This window comes from Canis aureus, chromosome 19, assembly GCF_053574225.1.
Source record: "Canis aureus isolate CA01 chromosome 19, VMU_Caureus_v.1.0, whole genome shotgun sequence".
NCBI lineage: Eukaryota > Metazoa > Chordata > Mammalia > Carnivora > Canidae > Canis > Canis aureus.
Genome location: NC_135629.1, coordinates 12,376,114 through 12,396,235, shown reverse-complemented (window position 1 = coordinate 12,396,235; position 20,122 = coordinate 12,376,114). Strand labels below are relative to the sequence as shown.

Here is a 20,122-nt window from a genome sequence, read left to right as displayed (position 1 = left end):
GGGTCATATAAGATCTTTGAGTTAGAATTTTCTGATCAGGAAAATGTGACTAATAACTTGTGTCTCATGGATTTGTTACAATGACTAAATGAGGCAATGCATGTAAAGTGGGTAGTATGGTATCTGATGTATGATATGCACATAATATGTTCTTTTGAAGGGTTGTAGTATAGTCACATGCATGGCTCCAGCACTCTTAAAATGAAGGCTGGACTTCAGATGAGGGACCAGCCTTTGAAGACATAAATTTGGGAAACTAGGAAGGAAGGCATTAATAAGAAAACTGTGATAGGGATCACAGTTAGCTGTGGTTAGCTAAGTGGGTAGCTCAGTGGTTTAGCAACTGCCTTCGGCTGAGAGCATGATCCTGGAGTCCTGGGATTGAGTCCTGCATTGGATTCCCTGCATGGAGTCTGCTTCTTCCTCTGCCTGTGTCTCTGCCTCTCTCTCTCTCTCTGTGTGTGTGTATGTGTGTGTTTCTCATGAATAAATAAATAAAAGAAAAGAAAAAGAAAAAGAAAAGAAAACTGTGATAACATGTAAGTCTTTGAGAGAGGGGAAAAGTGGTTCCCAATCCATGGTTCCCAATGGTGGCTATGTATCTTCATCTCACACAGAATCCACAAAAATGAAGATTCTTAGGTTCTTACTCAAACCCATTGAATTGAAGTCTCCAAGGTGAAGATCATAGACAATGCCTATATAGTTTTGTATTTGGACATTAAGGGAGAGTTTCAAGGATGATCTCTAAATTCAGTAGAAATCCTAAGAAGAATGCTCAGGAGGCTAAAAGTGTCCAGATGTTTTTGGGGCAGACAGCAAGAGAGATGAAGTTCAATTACAAAATGGACAGCAAAATTATATTTTGTTTTAAAAAGGGCCAAAAATGACTAAAATGAAGCAGAAGATTTAACTAGATTTTATATGACACAACATTTAAAAAATAGTGTAAATAAATCAAACGTGTGGATGAGTTTCCCATGCCAACACAAGGGGGGAATTCGATAGAAGAAAATGTGTTTGCCAAAAAGATGCTTTAAAAAATCTCCCTTTTTTAGGATTGGGCCATGAAAACCACTTGATAAAGAAGATGGGATATGCAGTGACCCTTAAATGCATCTGAATTGTGAATTCATATATCAAAAAAGGGAAACTATCAGAAAGTCCATATAACTGTATCACATAACAGCTAAGCAGTGACTGTTGATAAAGTATGGAAGAAATAGAAGTATATATTTTTTTGTAGTGCCACACAGGATATTTATTCTCCTGGCTATTTGAAGCACACAGGGTTAGAATACCAATAACTCCTATTTTGTTATTTGCACATGTTCAAAGAAGGATAGAATGAAATGACCCATTCAAAAATGCAAGAATCAGAAATCCATTTGATGGTCTGACTTTAAGAAAATAATTTAAAGGGATGAGGTTTTAAGCATAAAACCCCCTATAAGAGGGAGATTAAAAACGATTAACTTTCGTCACTGTTCCTCTTCTTTTCTAGGAGGATGCATATACACTCACATTCTATCATTGATTTATCCATCTGTGGAAACATAGTGCTGACTCCAGTACAGGCCTCTCTGTGACCAGAATGCTCAACCAGCACCTTGACAGTTTCCATGTTTCAAGGTGGATCATCTAGGACCCTTGGGAGAATGTTTAGTTTTCTTAAAATTAGCATGAATTTTCACAGAGATTACTATCATGCCAACCAAAAACAAATATCACAGAGAGCACTAGCTTGCGTAAAAAGTTAATCCTTTAAACCTGTCATTGTTCTGATAATGCTGATTCAGTATATAGGCTGTGAGAAAATACTGTTATTAGTTCTGGAAAAATATCGGCAATGCTCCCTAGAATGTGAATTCTAAATGATCTCTGGAGCATAGTTCAGCTTTTTAAAATTAAAAGGGGTCTGGATGGAGCTCATAACCATCATTTGATTGGTCAAGTTGTAGATTATCTGATTTATGAAATACATTTCGGGGGTTATGAATTGTTCAGTACCAACACAGGGTGCTCTGAGGCTGTAGATATGTTGGAGGTTTGACTGACTAGCTGTATTTTTTCCTCTTGTCAAGGGGAAGGTGACATAGTAGAGCCTGCTCTAGATGGAACTTCTTTCTGGACAGCCCTTTTGCTCTTGCCAGAAATTGTGTTACCAAAGTCAAACCTTGCTTTTTAAGACATTGAGGTTTTTGCTGCCATGTTTGTTGGCAAAGGTTGGGGTTGAGTATCAAAATGGTTTCGATGAGAAAAAGAATAAGAATTAAACATAATAGATCAATTAGGATTATGTCTTCTGTGAATTTATATATCTTTCTATTGGAACATACCAAATTATGTTTTGACTTTTGTTTAAGGCTGCTGCCTGAACACATTTTTGTAACCTGTAAGTGCTTTGTATGAAGTAGGCACTTAATAACACTTGATACATTTATCAATTTGTTATTCATTTTATTCTATCATTTAAAAATATTTGGTACATACCTATATATTGGAAATCTAGCAACAAAATATATAGCCCTGAACTAATCTGACAATGTTCCTGTTTTCTTGAACTTTCCATTCAGTGGTAGTGAGGTGGAAGTAGAGGAATACAGAGTGACAAATAAACAAAATAAATATGATAAATTCAGGCAGTATAAGAATTAGAAAGAAAATATGGACTGAATGTGAATAAATAAATGAGTATACGCATGAGTGAGTGATCTGAAATGGTCTGATGGACACTTTTAATACAAATTGCCTCCTTGAGTGAGGGTAAAAACAAGTGAAACAAGATGAAAAGAAAAAGCTAAGCTTAAGTTAGAGATTGTTTTCTTTCTTTCTCTTTTTTGAGCTCATTTTCTTTTTTATTTACTTTTAAAAAATAATATTCACATTCTTGTTCTCCTTCTAGTTATTATTTTATATTATGTTAAAGTTAGGCATAGGGACAGCGTGGTAAACATTAAACTGGGTTACCAAAGTGGTTACATAATGCTGATTCTTGAGCTATTTAAAAATAGACAGTACTTTTCTAAGTTGCTTGGTTTAGGTGCTAATCTGCCTGGAGGCAGGGAGATAGGCAGGGTGACCTCAGAAGGACTCCTCCAGCCAAGGCTTCTCATTTCTGCACTCACCATTCAACCCAATTGCAAACTTAGATGATCTAGTAGCACCACGTGACCAAGGAGGCAAAGGATTCACATACCAGGTAGAGTGAAATCCTCTGACATCAATGTGTGTGATAAGGGGCAGCACCCTTTCTTTCTATACACCATGCAAAAATCAATTAATTTGGGGGCCTTTTCACTTTTTTTTTGCCAATGTACATTTTGTTTAGAAGAAGATTCTGCAGCATAGAGCAATAATCCTTAAGATTAGTAGGAAAGGGTCTTCAAGGAACTAAGCTTTAAACTTTGACTTTCTTGATAAACCTCACTGATAATAAAATCCAAAGACCATAAAAATGTGAAGGGATGTTCTATAGGCAAATGTTGGCTGACTTTGTTTACAACAAAGGCCGCAGGGTTTCCCTCCTTTCATGATCTTTAACAATAGTTAAAGAATCATCATGAATACATCATGATCATCTACAAACAGGAAGATGTGGCCAACTCAAATCATAGTCTATAGTCTCAGATGTTCCAAAACATCTTTTATTCATTTTTTTAAAATGAAAAAAAAATGAAAATCATTCTGACCCCATGGTTCCCTACCATCAGCTAGTGTGAAAAGTAATATTAAGTATTATTGGAATTGGCTTGCCCAGAGGTGTGCAACTGTCCTAGAGATTCTTTAGTGTCATGGCACTCGACATGTCCATAGGACCATTGGCCATTGGCATCCATCCACAGTGCCAATAAGATGCACTTATAAGATATGTCCCATTGAACCATAGGACTTATCTTTCATGCCTTGGTTCTTTGCTTGGGGAAAAAAATAATTTTGGGAAAGCTGAAAATCCCTGTTTCTGGTCTCTTAGCTTTTTAGAAACACCATAAAACCATTGCTTTTCAGTTTTTGTTGATCGACTGAGATATTGATACCATGACCTAAAAGTACCCATTTCTTTTGTAGTATAGCTGGAAGGTATTTCTTCAGTCTTCAATGTCTTTATAGCCTTAGTAAAATCTCTTTATCTTTCTTCTTCCTGTCCTTGAAGACATTCACTTACATAATTATTTAAAAGTTTTTATAAGTGACAGGAAAGGGATTTTAACTCTAAGTGGCTTCTGATTTCCACTCTGTAAACATCTGTGACTAAGGACCTGTCTTCTAGCTTGTAATGAAGGAATCAGAAAAGAGAGGAAGAGCCAGTACAAGTTAACCTCTCAGTAAATTATTCTTGCACAAAAACATTGTGTCAGGAAAGGAAAAGAAAGAGAAAGAAAGAACATTTGGTTCAGTTTAAAAGGACTAAGAGAATATAATAACAGCATCTTAATAGTTCATATTCCCCTTCTTGACTGTTTTCAACTATATTATCCAGCCAAATCAGAACTGCACACAACTCACCTTTTCTTTTGTAGGTATGCTTTAAAAAGTACTAGGACAGGAAAAACCTAATGCAGGTTTTCATTGAGGTAAATCACCCAAAAATATCTATTTGCAGTGGAGTGAAAAGCCCTTCTATGCTGAAAGCAGGCATGTTTCCAGCCAGTCTTCTTTAGCTGCAATGCAGTGGACCATTTTCTCAATACTTTATACCAAAATGTTGGGATTGGCCGTGATGGTTTGGCTGCTGAGACAGAACCACCCATGGATGGGTACCCATCTGTTAGCAGCAGAAGTAGCTGGGGAAAGCTTGGTGGTGGCCAGGATCCTGTGCTTGATGAGCTTTGTCTGTACCTGGGAAAAGAAGTTACCACTAAGCAGGTAAGTGCAAAAAGAAGTACAGCTGCCAACACTCAGGTTTGCACTCTAGTCATGTGAGCTGGGTCAAAGAAGTCTTCTGATTATATTTCTTGAAGGTTTTCAATGTAATGTGGACCAACAGGCACAACAGAAAGAGATAAATCTTTGGCTGCCATGAGCAGAATGCTTTTTAGGAGAGAAGAGGAGGGAAAAGAGAGAAAATACGATGAAAGCAAGAGATTACAAGCAGCCTACTATTTACCACTGACTGACTGAGGCTGAGATCCAAGGAGAGGTAGTCAAGGTTGAATGAAGGTCAGAAAGGAATGCAGGTCTGAATGGAGTTTTGCTCTGAGGTGAGGGTAATGTAGTCCTGACTCTCCAAGATCAAGACATCAGCCTGACAGAGTTCTTAAGACCCTACTGTGCTTTGTGAATAGTGAGTCTAGATGTTAAAAAGGTAAGGACACTAACTTTAAGATACTCTAATAATTGTTCTTTGTCAGGAAGACTCTGAAAAATATATTTCTCTAAAAATGGTTGAACCTATCCAGACCAGGGATTGGCATACTTTTTTTCTATAAATGTCTAGATACTAAACATTTTAGGATTTGCAGGGTACATATATATTAGCAAAAACCCGCCACACTGCCCCCCTTCTCGCTTACCTCCCTGCTCCCTCCCCCTGCCCTCCCCCTTACCACTGGTTGCATGTTCTGTGTTTATTTTTATTTATTTTGCTTACAACTCTTTTAAAAATGTGAAAACCATTCTTAATTTGAGAGCTTTACAAAACCAGGCCCTGGACAGAGTTTTTCAGCCCCTAATCTAGAGCATTTCAAACCTAGACTGTATGAGGCCTTAAAAATACACATGGTTAGGAGGATGCAGTGAGGAATGAGAATGGAAGGAAAGCCAGAAAATTCTGGAAGGCCACACTTCAGGGGCAAGTGGGGCACAACTAGTGCTATGCCAGCTCCTTTCAAATGCACAGAGCATCTTGGTTTTCATAGCATGAAAGACAGCACAGAAGCAACAGCCCCAAACTGAGGAGACAACTCTATGCACATTGATGAAGGGAAGGTCAGATGTTGTAATAGACATACAACATCAGGTTGGCTGTAGGTCTCTTATTCACAGGGTGATCTAGTTAATTTCAATTCTCATCTTTTCATTTAAAATTCCCATCACATATTTTGGCTGGCATCTCAACAGGCACAGATAAACCTGAGTCTGGGTGGACCTTACATTCCCTACTCGAAAAATGAGCATCCTGACAGAAATTATCCTCCTGGAATTAGCCCATTTTCCTTCTTTTTGTCACTCAAATCACATTTTTCCCACTGTTCAATTAAAGACCCAACAAAATTCCATATTTTCTTTTCCTTCTCTAGACAAGTCAACTAACTTTTTTACCTGAATTTGAAGATGACTCCTCTCTGTATCTTTTCTTGTCTGCCATATGCAACTGTAGTTTGTGAGGCCCAGTACAAAATAAAGACTCTGTTCAAATATTATCAAGAATTTCAGGGTAACATCAAAGCATTAAACTAAGCCTAGGACCATTCTAAGCCTGGGGCCACATGCCACTGCACACATACCATGTCCTTGAACCTGGCCCTGAATGGAACTCATGACACCTATCTGCTCTAATAAGCATCAAATAGAAAGATGTATATGAAAATAGTAAAGCACAATGTGAAAAAGTATTTTAGCAGCCTTTGTTAAATCTCTCAATAAAGAATTTGTTGTTCAACCTCTTTAAATGTTTTCACAATTTTTTTGAAACTATTTTTATCTCCCAGTTTTGTAGATAAACTAAAAATTAGGAAACCAACCTTTCATTTCTTCTAATCCTCCTTCCTCTAGGCTCATGTCTAACACGTTGTCATCTGACAAGTATTCAATAAATGGGCTATCTAATATCTAAATGGTCAGAGAAAAAAATTCTCTTGTGATGTGTTTAGATTCAGGCAATATGGAAATGCACTCAACTTTTTATGTTTTTGATTATAAAATTTTTATAACCTTTTCTAGAATTAAATTAATATAAACACCTCTGTTTATATTTGACTTAATTTTTTACAGTAGTGTAAATATTAAACAGAAGTTCTTCTCAACAGTCAGAGGGAATTACTGTAGTTCATTTATTGTGTTATTTAGATGAAATAAAACTCAATGACTAATGAAATTACTGGCCCCATTAAAGCAGGTATTTGGTGTGGGTTTCTGTGAAAGTGATTCCTATCCAAACACCACAAGTCTATTTGAGAGGTTGAGGAAGGAACTAAATAAACCAAAGTAACTTTCAGGGATCCCTGGGTGGCACAGCGGTTTGGCGTCTGCCTTTGGGCCAGGGCGCGATCCTGGAGACCCGGGATCGAATCCCACATCAGGCTCCCGGTGCATGGAGCCTGCTTCTCCCTCTGCCTGTGTCTCTGCCTCTCTCTCTCTCTGTGACTATCATAAAAAAAAAAAAAAAAAAAAACAAAAAAAAAAACAAAAAAAAAAAACAAAGTAACTTTCAGTTCGTTTAAATCAGTTATGTGCAAATAAGAATGTAGCTAGTGTCAAAGGTCTATGTTTGTCAGGAGAAAATTGCTTTTTCCCTTTTAATGCTTGTCGGCAGAATTGCTGAAGCACACAATACCATTCAAAGTCTAATTTGCTATTAAATACAAATGAGCTATAAATATAGACTAGCAATTCCTTTTCAATAATCCTATCGGCTTTCCTGATTCTGTTATTGCTTTATTATTATTATTACTATTATTATTATTATTATTCTGTAGCCTGCCTCAGGAATAATTTCAAACGGGTATCTGCAAACACAGGAATTTTAACGCAGTGTAGACTAGTTGGAGGTGCTGTTAAAAGCAAGTACTGGTAATCATTTCCATATTGCTAATGCTTTGACGAAATAAGGCAGTTGTATGTACCAGAGACCTGCAGGATTTATATCAATTTAGAATGTTCAGGTTCTTAAATTAATAAAACTCTTTTGTGAGGTCTTTTTAAAATACAACATGAGTGTGCTTTCCACATTTAAAGATTAATATCAATAATTTAGAGTGTGGAAAATTCCTTCCTTAACATAGATTAAGAAATAAAAATACAAACACCTGAAGACCTTAAGTTTTTTGTTTTTTGTTTTTTTTTTTTATCTTGGTCTCTAGAACTCAAGGGATATAAAGGTAGTGAAAGTGCTTTCCTCCCAATATATTTATTGAGCATTTTAAAAGTATAGAACTGTATGGTGCATTTCCATAATGTCACAGAAGTAAAAGAGATGGTGCTTGTCTTCATAGAGTTTAAAATCTCACTGGAGTGACAAAACAGGCCAAATAAAAGCTAAATAACCTTTTCAAGTGGTGGAAAAATTTAAATGTCAAATAAGTGAGTCAGTCATATTTGTGACAATTCTGAAGTAGATGCTTTCCAATTTACCTTAAGCAGTTAGCAAAGTGGCCATTTGCATCTGTTATTGGATACAAATTCATCTCTTTTCATTTTTTGTACTTCACTTTTAGATACTCATATTTTTTGGACATATGGACATTTTCCAGACATATGGGCAATTTACTTAAAAAATATTATGTGTCCATTACTCCGGCCCCCCCTTTCATAATGTCTGTCTATTGCATTACCAGTCAGGTTAGATAAGTTTGTAGGAAGCAAGAATAATATTTACCGAGTTTCTTTCCTGTAAAATCTAGCCTAGAGACTTTTGAATTCCTGACATTTTTCCTCCCTCTCCTTTTGGAGTAGGCATCACGACAGTGACCATGAAGAACTGTTAAAACGAATTCAGCCTAACTCCCAAAACAACTGCTCCAAAACCCAGCTTTCCCATGGGTTGTGCTTATTTTGTAATGGTCATAGGACACACACACACACACACACACACACACACACACAGAATGGCATCAGAGGCTATCTGGGAGGAATTTTTCAGGGCAGCCCTCTCAAGTGACAGAACTCGAGGAACTGACTCGTGAGCTTGACGCCTTTTCCTCCAGGACAGGTGGTGCGTGGGGCGGGAAACAGCGCCTCGCAGGAGCCCAGCACTCTTACCGGGGGATCCTGGGAGTTCCCACGTGACGTGACGTTCCCTTTCCGTGGGATCTTGGGAGTTCCCACGTGATGTGGCATTCTCTTCCCGCGGGATCTTGGGAGTTCCCACGTGACGTGGCGTTCTCTTCCCGTGGGATCCTGGGAGTTCCCACGTGACGTGATGTTCATAGCCTTCCAGGCAGCTGCTGGGGCAGCAGGACGGTATTGGCTGCAGTTGCCGGTCTGACCTTGTTTCGAAAGCTTAAGGAATGAGGAACCTGGACTGTGGAACCTGGAGTTGGATGGCGCTTGGAGGGCTGGCTGCCCGGTTATTCCGCGGTTCCAGCTCCGAGTAAAAGAACCCCGGAAGTGAGGTGTGCTGAGGCGGCAGTCAGCGGCGGCCCGGTCCTGGGCTTACGGGTTTATTTGAGCGGTTCCCTCAAACTTTTATTCACATATTCCACGTGCATCTGTGGGAGACTCACTGGCTGGGTCTGCGGGGACGATGCGGAGCTGGACAGTTTCGGGCAGCTGCGGGGGCGGGGGGTGCCTTCAGTCCTGTCCTGGAGACCGACATGTAACCAATTAACTGTAACACAGAGGCAAGTCCATCCGGGGATGAAGAATGCACTTCGGAGGCTCAGGAGCAGGACTGATGAATTCTTCATGGAGAGGTCAGGAAAATCATTACAGAGGAGGTAATATTTTGAAATAGGTTTGGAAGAAGGAGTGGAATTTCACCTAGCAAAGATTAATGGCATTTCAGTTCCGACTGAATCATGCGGGGCACAGGCAGGAGACCTGAAACGACGTGATCTTTTTCTTGATTCTAAGTCTGAAAGTTTCCTTTATTGATAATCTGGGCTTTCTAAGCCTAGGAGAAAAGGATTTAAGAAAAATGGGTGGGTCTGGGAGGGGGCGGTCAGAGAGGAAGTAAAGGTCTGTGTCCACCCGGGATGTCCCATTCTGGTTCCGGGTGGGACGCACTTGCACTTTTGCCTTCAGCTGCCTAGACTTCTTCCAGAGGGGTGGGCCAGGTGGCAGCAAAGTAGGATGAGCAGGTACTGGCTCCTAGAAACCCAGCCCTTGAGTGTTAAGTGACACCAGAAGGAGGCACAGGGAGGAGATCATTCATCAGGTCGGTTGTATCATCAAAAAGACCATCCGTTTCTGCTTCCTAGAAGGTCGGAGCCCTCAGGCTTTTTCTACTCTTTTGGAGCCTCATTTCACCTTTTCCTAACAAATTGTGTTGTTTGCTGGAGTTAGCCAGAGTTGCTTTTTGTTGTTTGCAATTCTGGTAGAGTGAGGAATGAGAGAACTTCCTCCAGCAAGCTAGAAGGAGGTGAGGACAAGTTATGACTAGTTATGTGTAGAAGCTTAGAAGGGATGAGGTTATGGCTAAGTCAACCTTAAGGTGAAGGCTTGAAGCAAAATCGTGGCCAACCAAGGTGGTAGTTGCTGTTTACTGGAGTCTCCTGTTTAATTTTCCTTTTGTCTATTATAAAGCCCGTTTAGTGGTTCCTGATTAGAGCTGTGGAACTGTATATGAGGCTCAGGTATGCATTAGATGCCTCTATTGAATAACTCAACATGCAGCCTTGATGAATGCTGATAGTCTTTACATCAAAAAAAAAAAAATCGTCTCTAAGTTTTGGTGCAGTTTAGCATAACTCGCTGAAATAATTTCAAAATAAAGCTAGAGATTATGAATTAAATGTGTAATTTCTCTCAAAACTTTAGCACTTACTGGCTTTCATTTTTCCTCTGACTCTTCCAGACAGACTAAATGAGTCTAAACGTGACTTTCATCACTGTTTATTTGTCTTAAATCAATTTTTGATTGAGTCATTAGTTATTAATGTCATTGTAATTTTTTTCCTTCTGTTGGGATTCCAGTTTGGAACAAAAATCTCTATTATGTTTGTCTTAAATTGTTTGGGTGGCTTTTGAGTAAATGCATGCATACAAAGGGGTGGAACTTTTAAACATATACAAGTAACAAGCAAAGCTAGCCATTTGAAAGTAACCTGCTAACTGCTATGTATTTGCCAGTTTAGAGAATAATTTACCTTAGTTTATACAAATATGCTTTGTTTTCCAACAAAATTTATTAAAAAGGTAGCTGTAGGAAATTCCCAGTGTAGAGTGGGTCTTTATAAAGGCAATTCCTTTGTTGATTAAATGTGTTCCTTTCATAGACAGTTATTTTTCACTTAAAGAGACCGAATTGTTTTTACCACATAGATTTAAGTTAATTTTGGGGGCATACTTTTTATTTATTGCATGATGTGATGAATCAACGTTTCGCTGAATGCCTACTCATTATGAAATGCTTTTGCAGATGTAAAAATTGAACAAGGCACAATCTTGTCCTCAGGATACTGTGTAGTAGGAAAAAAATATGAATCAATTGATTATAACACATGAGAATGTGACATCTCATAAGACAGCTGAGCATATACAGTAGTGACTCAGAAAAGGCTAAAAAACATTGGATTGAGGTAATTAGAAATGACTTATTGAAAGGAATCACATTTGAAATTGTCCTTAAAGGAATGGTAGGTTTTCCTCTAGTAGAGAAAGGAGAATAGACAGTCTAAAAGGAGAGCACTAAACAGGCTCTCTTTTGGTAGTTATAACCTGACAGGTATTGGTAAGGTAAGAGAGAAGTTGAGACATTTAATGTGTATCTCAGGCAAGCTTTCTTTGCCATGGGTCCCAGCATTTGTAAGGGAATAGAATAGTGTCATAACACGATCACCATCAATACCTCCCTGTCATCTCTCCTAATTCTATCCACAACATCTGTGCACACTGGATTTAGCATATAAGAATAAGCAGATTTTTCCTAGCCTTGCCACAGACCAAATCCTAACAAGTTGGATTCAATTTGAGGATACTGCTTAGGGACAAAGAATGTACAACATTTGGATTGAGGACCGCCGGGGTGGTTCAGCGATTTAGCACAGGCTTCAGCCCAGGGGCTGACCCTGGAGACCTGGGATTGAGTCCCACGTGGGCTTCCTGCATGGAGCCTGCTTCTGCCTCTGCCTGTGTCTCTGCCTCTCTCTTTCTGTATCTCTCATGAATAAATAAATAAAATCTTAAAAAAAAAAAAAAACTTGGATTGAAAATACAGAGTGTTTTAAAAAATTATTAAAGGGAAGCTTGTTTTGTTGTTTATTTTTAATTGGGCAGGGTCAGTATGAGCCTGGAAAGTCAAATGCATGACATATCTCAGGATTTTGTAGGCAGATTCATGTTAAGATTTGTGATTCAGAAAGACTCATTCATCAACAAAACGTTGGTTGTATTGGAGGGGAACAATAATAGGAGTGGTTAATATTTGATGTGTTTCCATTTAGACAATATCAAAACACTAAGCATCAAAGCTCTATAATACAGATCTCATTTTGTCTAGCATATTATAGTTCATAATGGATCTTTCTGTGCATTTCCTTATTTCATCCTTATAATATTATAAGGTGGGAAAGATAGCTTGCTCTCCTTTAAGATAAATACTGAGACTTGAAAATAAGAATTGAACTAGTTACTGAACTAGTTAATGGTGGAGACAAATTGCTAAATTGCAAATCTAGCTCCATTTTTCCTATTCTCTTTCCTCCAGAAATATTCTATGTGTTTACAATCATATTTATGTGTCTTTTCCACACAAAGTATCTTGTTTTCACTTAACAGCACTTGGGAGGGCATTCCATAATATTACATCCTTTTAAATGACAGAGTAATTTGCCTTGGTACAGATGTAGCATGATTTATGTAGCCAATCCCTTGTAATCACATTTAGAGTTTTGCTGGCCTTTTGCTAATATAATCAATGATGAAATGAATGTTTATTCACACTGCCATTTGTGTACATGAACTAGTCTATCTGCAGGTGAAAATTATTTTTAAAACGCAAGTTCTGCGATCCTTTTTAGTTAATGGCTTTCAGCTAAGTGAGTTAGTAGTTCGTTTTTATGCTGTGTTTTAGTAGCAATAAATACATGGCTGGTAGAACATTTTTAGCTCAAAATTGCTATTTTTCCTGTCTTCCGTATGAAACCAATAAACTCTTGTGTTCAGCTTGAAGCATAAGACTGACAGCGAGCATCACATAGTTATTTTGGCCATCCTAGCCTCCTTATACAACAGGTTGAAAGTATATTACTTCGTGCTTCTCAAACTTCAATGTATAAAGAAATTATTTAGAGATGTTGTTAAAGTGCAGGCAGTGCATCAATGGAGCTGGTATGGGGCCTGAGTCCCATATTTCTAACAAGCTATAGTGTCGACTAGACCACAGGGTACTGAGCAAAAAGGATCTAGTGAACTGTGGGTGTTGGAAGGATTTGGTGGGACAGTGGGCCAGAAACAAAAAGCTGGGTTTTAGATTTAACTTTCCTACCCATTTGAACTATAGCTTTTCCAACTGGCCAGTGAAGTCTCTACCCATCTGTTAAATCGGTATAAAAATTCCAGTGTGCTCAACATGTATCAGAGAGTTGAATTGAGACTTACTAGGAATACACACACATTTGATTTGTGACATGCTGGAGAGTTAAACAAACGTGCAGAGACAATAATAGTGATTTTGTATGGCACCTTCTGAAAAAAGATTATATGTGTTAAATCTTAACATGAAAAAATGTAACCGCATACAAAAGTATGAAAGTAGAGTTCAACCCTATGGATATTATTGCATAGAAAAAAAAAAAAGAAACTAGAGGAAAGGAATTACTATTAGCAATTATCTGTGCGAGAAAGAATTATAGTTGCAGATTTTCCTCATATTTATGATAGTTATAGTTTTATGGATTCTATAAATGAGTATGTATGACTTTTATAATAAAGAAAATCAATTAAAAGTTAAATAGAAAATGTGATCGTTCTTCTTTGGGATTTGAGATACATTGTTTGGGATTATAGATTTGGGATGCATTGTTGTTGCAAGTCATCATAACAAAAAGAGATACTGATGAGCTAATATTTATTGAATTTTAACTATGTACCCAACATTGAGTGTAGACCTTAAGTATGTGAACTCTTTAGTATAGCTCTGTAAGTTAGCCCCATGATAGCATCCCTAAGCTTCAGAACGAGGTCTTTTTAATGTACAAATAAATTCTCATTTCTCCCCTGTGTGAAACACTCTATCATCTCTCACCTTTTCATCGTCTGTAAAGTCTGGTGGAAAGCTAGCCTCAGCCTGTCACCTACCACATACCTTCTTAACAGTTCTGGTCCAGCTACAGTGTCCTTTGTTTCTGTTCCTAAAATCCCATTAACTTCATTCTCATCTTGGAGCCCTTGAACCAGCTACTGCATCTGCCAGGATACTTTACCTCCCCAGCATGTACAATTTAGATACCTGTTCACTTGTGGCCTTGTCAAAAATAGTTTGATGGGGTTCAGAATATGCTATTCCAGAATATGGCTCCTTGGCATATTGAATATTTGAAGCTGAAGGAATCTGAGAAATAGTAGTACCAGTGAGGACTCTCTGGCCTCCCCTTTCTCTCCTGAAGCAGGTCATAAGATCACATGTGAGAGGTGTCTTTCTTATACCTGGAGAAAAGGAGCATTGTCTCCAAAGACAGTAATGCCAAGGAGAATCTGAAGTAGGAGGCCTTGCTAAGTTTTCCCCAGTTTACTATCCTTAGCTTATACCCTTTTGCCTTATCACATCTTTGCATGACTTTTCCATTCTTCATCAAACACGGTATAAAAATGTTCAGGTTTAACTGTCTCTTTAGGTCTTCATTTCCTTTTGAAGGCTCTTGTGTCATGCAGAACTCACATTAAATAAATATGTATGCTCATCTCTTGCTAATCTGTTTTTTTTTGTTGTTGTTTTATGTTTTTTTTTTTGGCCAGTCCTATTTACAAGGTTCCATCCTTGGTTCCCAGAGAACCTTAGAATAGGAAAAAGAATCTCTTCTTTCCTTCATGGCCTTACTTTTGAAGATAACATTCCATTCTCCTTAGTGCTCTTATAGTGTGTGTGTATGCATGCGTGCGTGCTTATCTAAGTTATAGGAGTTAGAGCCATTTAAAATGGAGTGATTTGTTTGCTTTGATATCTTTACACTCCACAAAAATGCGAACTTCTGGAGATCTCAGGGACTTTATTTGCCTAATAAAGTCTGGATTTGCTGGACTCAGAACCTGTGCTGGCCTTTGCTTATCATGGCTTCCAGTCAGTGTAGGACCCAGCTTACCATGCATGTGTGCATTTGGTGCAGTCCTTGGGAAAGCTCAAATGTGCTATGTTTCCAATGGAAGTGTATTGTCAGGATCAAGAAGGTAGGGTAATAGAGAATAACTTACTTGATCATCTCAAATGTTGTATTTCAACATTACTGGGGTGTAGAGAAATAAAGGTGGTGGAGAGAAGAGCATAGAGTCTGAACATTTGTAATACCTCCTTGCATTCACCTTGCCATGTTGGTGTCAGGAATATACGTGCTCTGCATACTTCTGGATAAAAACAATTTTAAAAATTGCTTATTCTTAACATTTGAAATACTTTCAGGCAGAATTAGTAAATCCAGTTGCCTTTAAATTTGGAATATCCTCCTCTTACCCTTTGGTGTGTTCTGAGTACTATACAGCATGAAAATGGATAGCTGAATATAATAAAAATTCTACTTAGGTTGTTTAGGGAAAGAGTTGACAAAACTCCAGTGAAAAAACTATCGTAATTGCGACTCTTGTATTCAGAAAACACATTGCTCGTTGGGTTTTCTGGGGCCTCTGGGATGCTCTAGAATAGAAATAATTCCTTCTAAACCTTATGGTGTACACACTAGGGATACTGATGAAATTTTAATATAAAAAGAGCTTTGTAGATATATTTAGGAGGTGATTCTTATATTTATAGGTCTTGAAGTGAGTTGACCAGGGGAAGAATTTTTTTTACCTATATTTAAATCTGTGGTTTGTAGTAGAATAGAGGAAAGAAACTTTAAGGTAAAAAAAAAAGGAGAGGAAAATTGATGGCTATAGGACTATTTCCCTGAAACTCAGAAATCTCCAAACAAAAAGTTTCAAGCAGTGGAAGGTACCTTTGCCTTTCTGCAGTGGGCATCACTTCAGATTTCATTCAAAAATGAGTTTCAACCAGCCTGTTTCCTTTAATTAGCAGCATAAGAAAAATGAAGAGTGCTAACATTAATTTAACAAGAATCGATAGACCGGCTCTCCAAAGTATACCAGATAGTGGACTCCCATATTTCAGAGCTGAATGATAAATTTAGTATCTATCACAATATCAGTTTCCCTTGGCTTAGTAAATTGCCTTAAGAATTATGGGTTATTATTTTAAAGATTTTATTTATTTATTCATGAGAGACAGAAACATAGAGGGAGAAGCAGGTTCCCTGCAGGGATCCTGATGTGGAATTCGATTTTATTTATTTATTAAAGATTTTATTTATTTATTCATGAGAGACAGAAACATAGAGGGAGAAGCAGGTTCCCTGCAGGGATCCTGATGTGGAATTCGATTCCAGGATCATTGCCTGAGCTGAAGGCAGATGCTCAACCACTGAGCCACCCAGGTGCCTCAGCATTATGGATTTTTTTTTTAATCATGATGGGATGTATCTTCTAGACAGTTCTTAAAGCCTTCACAATCCATAAGACACAATAAAATTCTCAGGTTTTTTTTTTTTTTTCTGCAAATCCTCCATTAAATTCAATAAACCTTTCTCATAGTCTTTAAACATCTAATAAGACATTGGTGGTTGTAATTGCCTTGAAGATAAGTCATTTGTATTAACCCACTTCAATTTGCTGCTGGTACAGTTTCTGTTGAAGAGTATACAAATTAGAATGCAAGATAATCATCTCCTAACCTATTCAGCAAAATAAAGTTTTAAACCTTAATGAAAGTTGTAGATAGACTCAGTCTTTGCAGCTTTTTTCAAAACAAGGCTTTTAAAGAATGTATTTACTACATGTGTCAAACAGATAATAATCTTGCCTCCCTATTACTGTTTTTACGACATTGAATGAAATAGAATAAGTATATAGGTTGGGATTGTCTTCAGTGGCAAGCAATTATAAAACCAGATAAATTGTGGTTTAAACACATAGAACTTACTTTTCTCATACAACAAGAAGTCTAGTAGGCTGACTGCTGTAGGTGCTCAGTGGTGCCATCAGAGACCCAGCTCTTATCTCTGTCTACTCTGCTGTCCAAAAGACTGTGGCTTTTGAGTTCACATTCTCAACATGGATGCTTCACTTCCTGATGCTGTATGTGTCTTTCAGATAGAAAGAATGGTGAAGAGTGGAGGACAAAAGCAGTGATGCCAGCTGAGTTTATCCCTTTCAAAAGTTTTGCTAGATGCTTCACTAGTTGATTTCCAATAACTTCTCATAGCAAGAAGTATGCTACTTAGTTTTCTCTTGCTGTAAGGTAGTTTTATGTCTCTGAATAGAAAAGTAAAAAGAAGGGGGTTGAAAATGGCTTTCAGATGTCAAATCAGCCTAGAGCCCAGCTCAGTTTTCACTAATGTGTCAAATGCCTATTAAGACAAGCGTGTTGACAATGGTGTTTGTAACTCTACTGTATAATTGATACCAGCAGTGTCTTAATTCAGATCCCATGTCTAATAAAATATAAATGATTTTAAATAAGAATGTAAGTAAACAATATAATAATGTATGCTGAATATTTACTGTGCAATACTCATTTTTTCTAAGTATTTTATATGCATTAACTGAATAAATCTTCACTATAACCTATGATATAGGTAAGGTAATTCCAGTATCTCCATTTTGTGGATCAATGGGCTGAGGCTTTCAGAGGATATGACAGGTGCAGAGCTTGGATTTTACATGGAGACAGTCTGGATCTGAAGTCCTTATTCTTAACCACTACACTAAACTGTATTATAAGACCATATCCTGTGTTAAAAATTCATAGAACTTTGAATAATGTGAGAAATAAATTACTGAAACTTAACCATATCAGTGGAAAAACTGGGCTCTGAGAAGAAATTGTGGTAGACAGTGTCACTGAGCTTTTTCAATTACACATGGTTTGAATATGTAAGTGTGGATCCTTAGGTATAGTTAGTTCCCTATCCTTTTTCTCTCCAGTATGCAGCTTCCTCAGTTAAACCAGCTTAGCTGTGGATGGTCACACCCATTCCTAGAATGATTAATCACTGTTTCAAGTTTACTTACAACCTAAAAAGATCTATTTTTATCAAGTTGTAATTATGAGATTATTTCATCAAGCACCTAATTAGAATAATTCTTTACGTAAAAGAAAAAAATGTTTGGCAAGATCCTTTCATTTGAGATACATGTATTTTACATTGTGTCCTACCAAAAGGGCATGAAATCAGGCTGCTTCAGTATTAGTGGTGCTAAGTTTGATCATATGAATTAAGGTGGGCCAATTTTTTTTTCTAATTTTTATTTTTTAGAGAGAATGCAGGTGCACAGGGGTGGGGAGGGGCAAAGGGAGAGGGAGAGAGAAAATTTTAAGCAGGCTCCAATCCCAGTGAAGAGCCCAATGGGAGATCATGACCTGAGCTGCAATCAAGAGTCAGATGCTTAAAGGGCTGAGCCACCCAGGTGCCCACACCAGATTTTTCTATTTCAAACTGTATTTTTTCCTTTGTAATGAATAAGTACCCTGGAAGAGGGTGAGAGATTTCTTTGGTACTAGACTGCTGGCTCTCTAACAACTTTTCATCTAATCTTTTTAGCATCTGTAGGTTGTCTTTTCCTTGATCAGTGATTCATTGGGCACTGTAGAATGGTGATTTTCTAATTCTTTCTTTCCATCTACAGTTATTGACTGGAAATTCCTATGAAGAAGCACTTTTTCTCATCAACCTGGCATAAAATACAGTTCTTTCTTTAAAAAAACAGGCTGAATGCTTATTTTCCTTTAATTAGAAGTTTTCAAAGTAAAATATTGATGTAATAATCACCTCCAGTGATCTGAAGAGTCTTAGTTTGTTTTTTGCTTTTGCTGTTCCCCCCCCCCCCGACATTAGTATGGGCCTATGAGATTTTATTTATTAAATATGTTCCAATCAATTAAATTTCCAGGAAATACAAGAAAGAATGAACACAATAAAAGACACAGAATGAGACAATTCCAGGTATAGAATGTTTTTCACAACACTGTCTTGGTCTGTCCAGAAAGTCAATATAATAAAAGAAGCAAACAAGTATAATACTTACCATAATAAAAAACAGAGGGACATAAAGAAATTCAGTGCATGAGTTTGAGAGTTGTAATTCAAATGGGTAAAATTTGAATGTGCACTATATATTAGGTATTAGAGAAAATTGTTGCTAATTATTTTTGTGATGTGGTGATGGTATTTTGGTTATGTAAGAGAACAACTTTAAGAGAGGCATGCTAAAGAACTTGAGGATGAAGGAGGCTGTTGCCTTCAGATTAGATAGAATTAATTATGTAAAAGAAAAGTTTATTTTATTTTTTTTTTAATTTTTATTTATTTATGATAGTCACAGAGAGAGAGAGAGAGGCAGAGACACAGGCAGAGGGAGAAGCAGGCTCCATGCACCGGGAGCCCGACGTGGGACTCGATCCCGGGTCTCCAGGATCGCGCCCTGGGCCAAAGGCAGGCGCCAAACCACTGCGCCACCCAGGGATCCCCAAAAGAAAAGTTTATAAACATACAATTGCACTATTAAAAAGCAAATATGGCAAAATGTTAAATGTTGAATTTATTTGTAGAACATATTGGTCAGCATTATATTATTAATGCAAACTTTCTGCATAGAAACTTTATAAAAAAGTTTTAGGGGGAAAATAAATGGCCATGACTCCTTTGGAAATGTAGAATGTCATTTTATTCTTGAATTCTAGAGCAGTGTTTTCCAAAATATTTGTTCTGCCTAGAAGGATTGGTTCAGTATTTAGGCAGAGATCTGGGCCTCTTTTCTTCACTTTAAATAGGGCACTCTATTTCATTCTGATACATATTTTGGGAGTCTGCCTTAAATTTTATTTGAACAAAGTCATCAGGTGACCTTCAAAAAATTGTAATATCTTAGGAAAGAAGTCTCAACATCAATCACAAGTTCCTTCATGAAATTTGTCCAAAAGTGCCCAAGATTTTGCAAAATTTGGCAATTTCATTAAAGCAATGTTTTTTATACCTGATTAAAAATCTATTAACAGGATTTGGAAGGGCCAGATGGGAAATATTTTAGTCTCTGTAAT

General features: G+C 37.5%; 1 long non-coding RNA gene across 1 annotated transcript in view; it reads left to right on the top strand.

The window, feature by feature from the left end:
- The first annotated feature begins 8,979 nt into the window (after nucleotides 1-8,979).
- The window catches only part of LOC144291181 (uncharacterized), a 110,974-nt gene continuing 99,831 nt past the window's right edge, over nucleotides 8,980-20,122 (top strand). The window contains exon 1 of the long non-coding RNA XR_013358512.1: nucleotides 8,980-9,596. This is a non-coding gene — a long non-coding RNA (uncharacterized LOC144291181). The remainder of the gene's footprint in view (nucleotides 9,597-20,122) is intronic.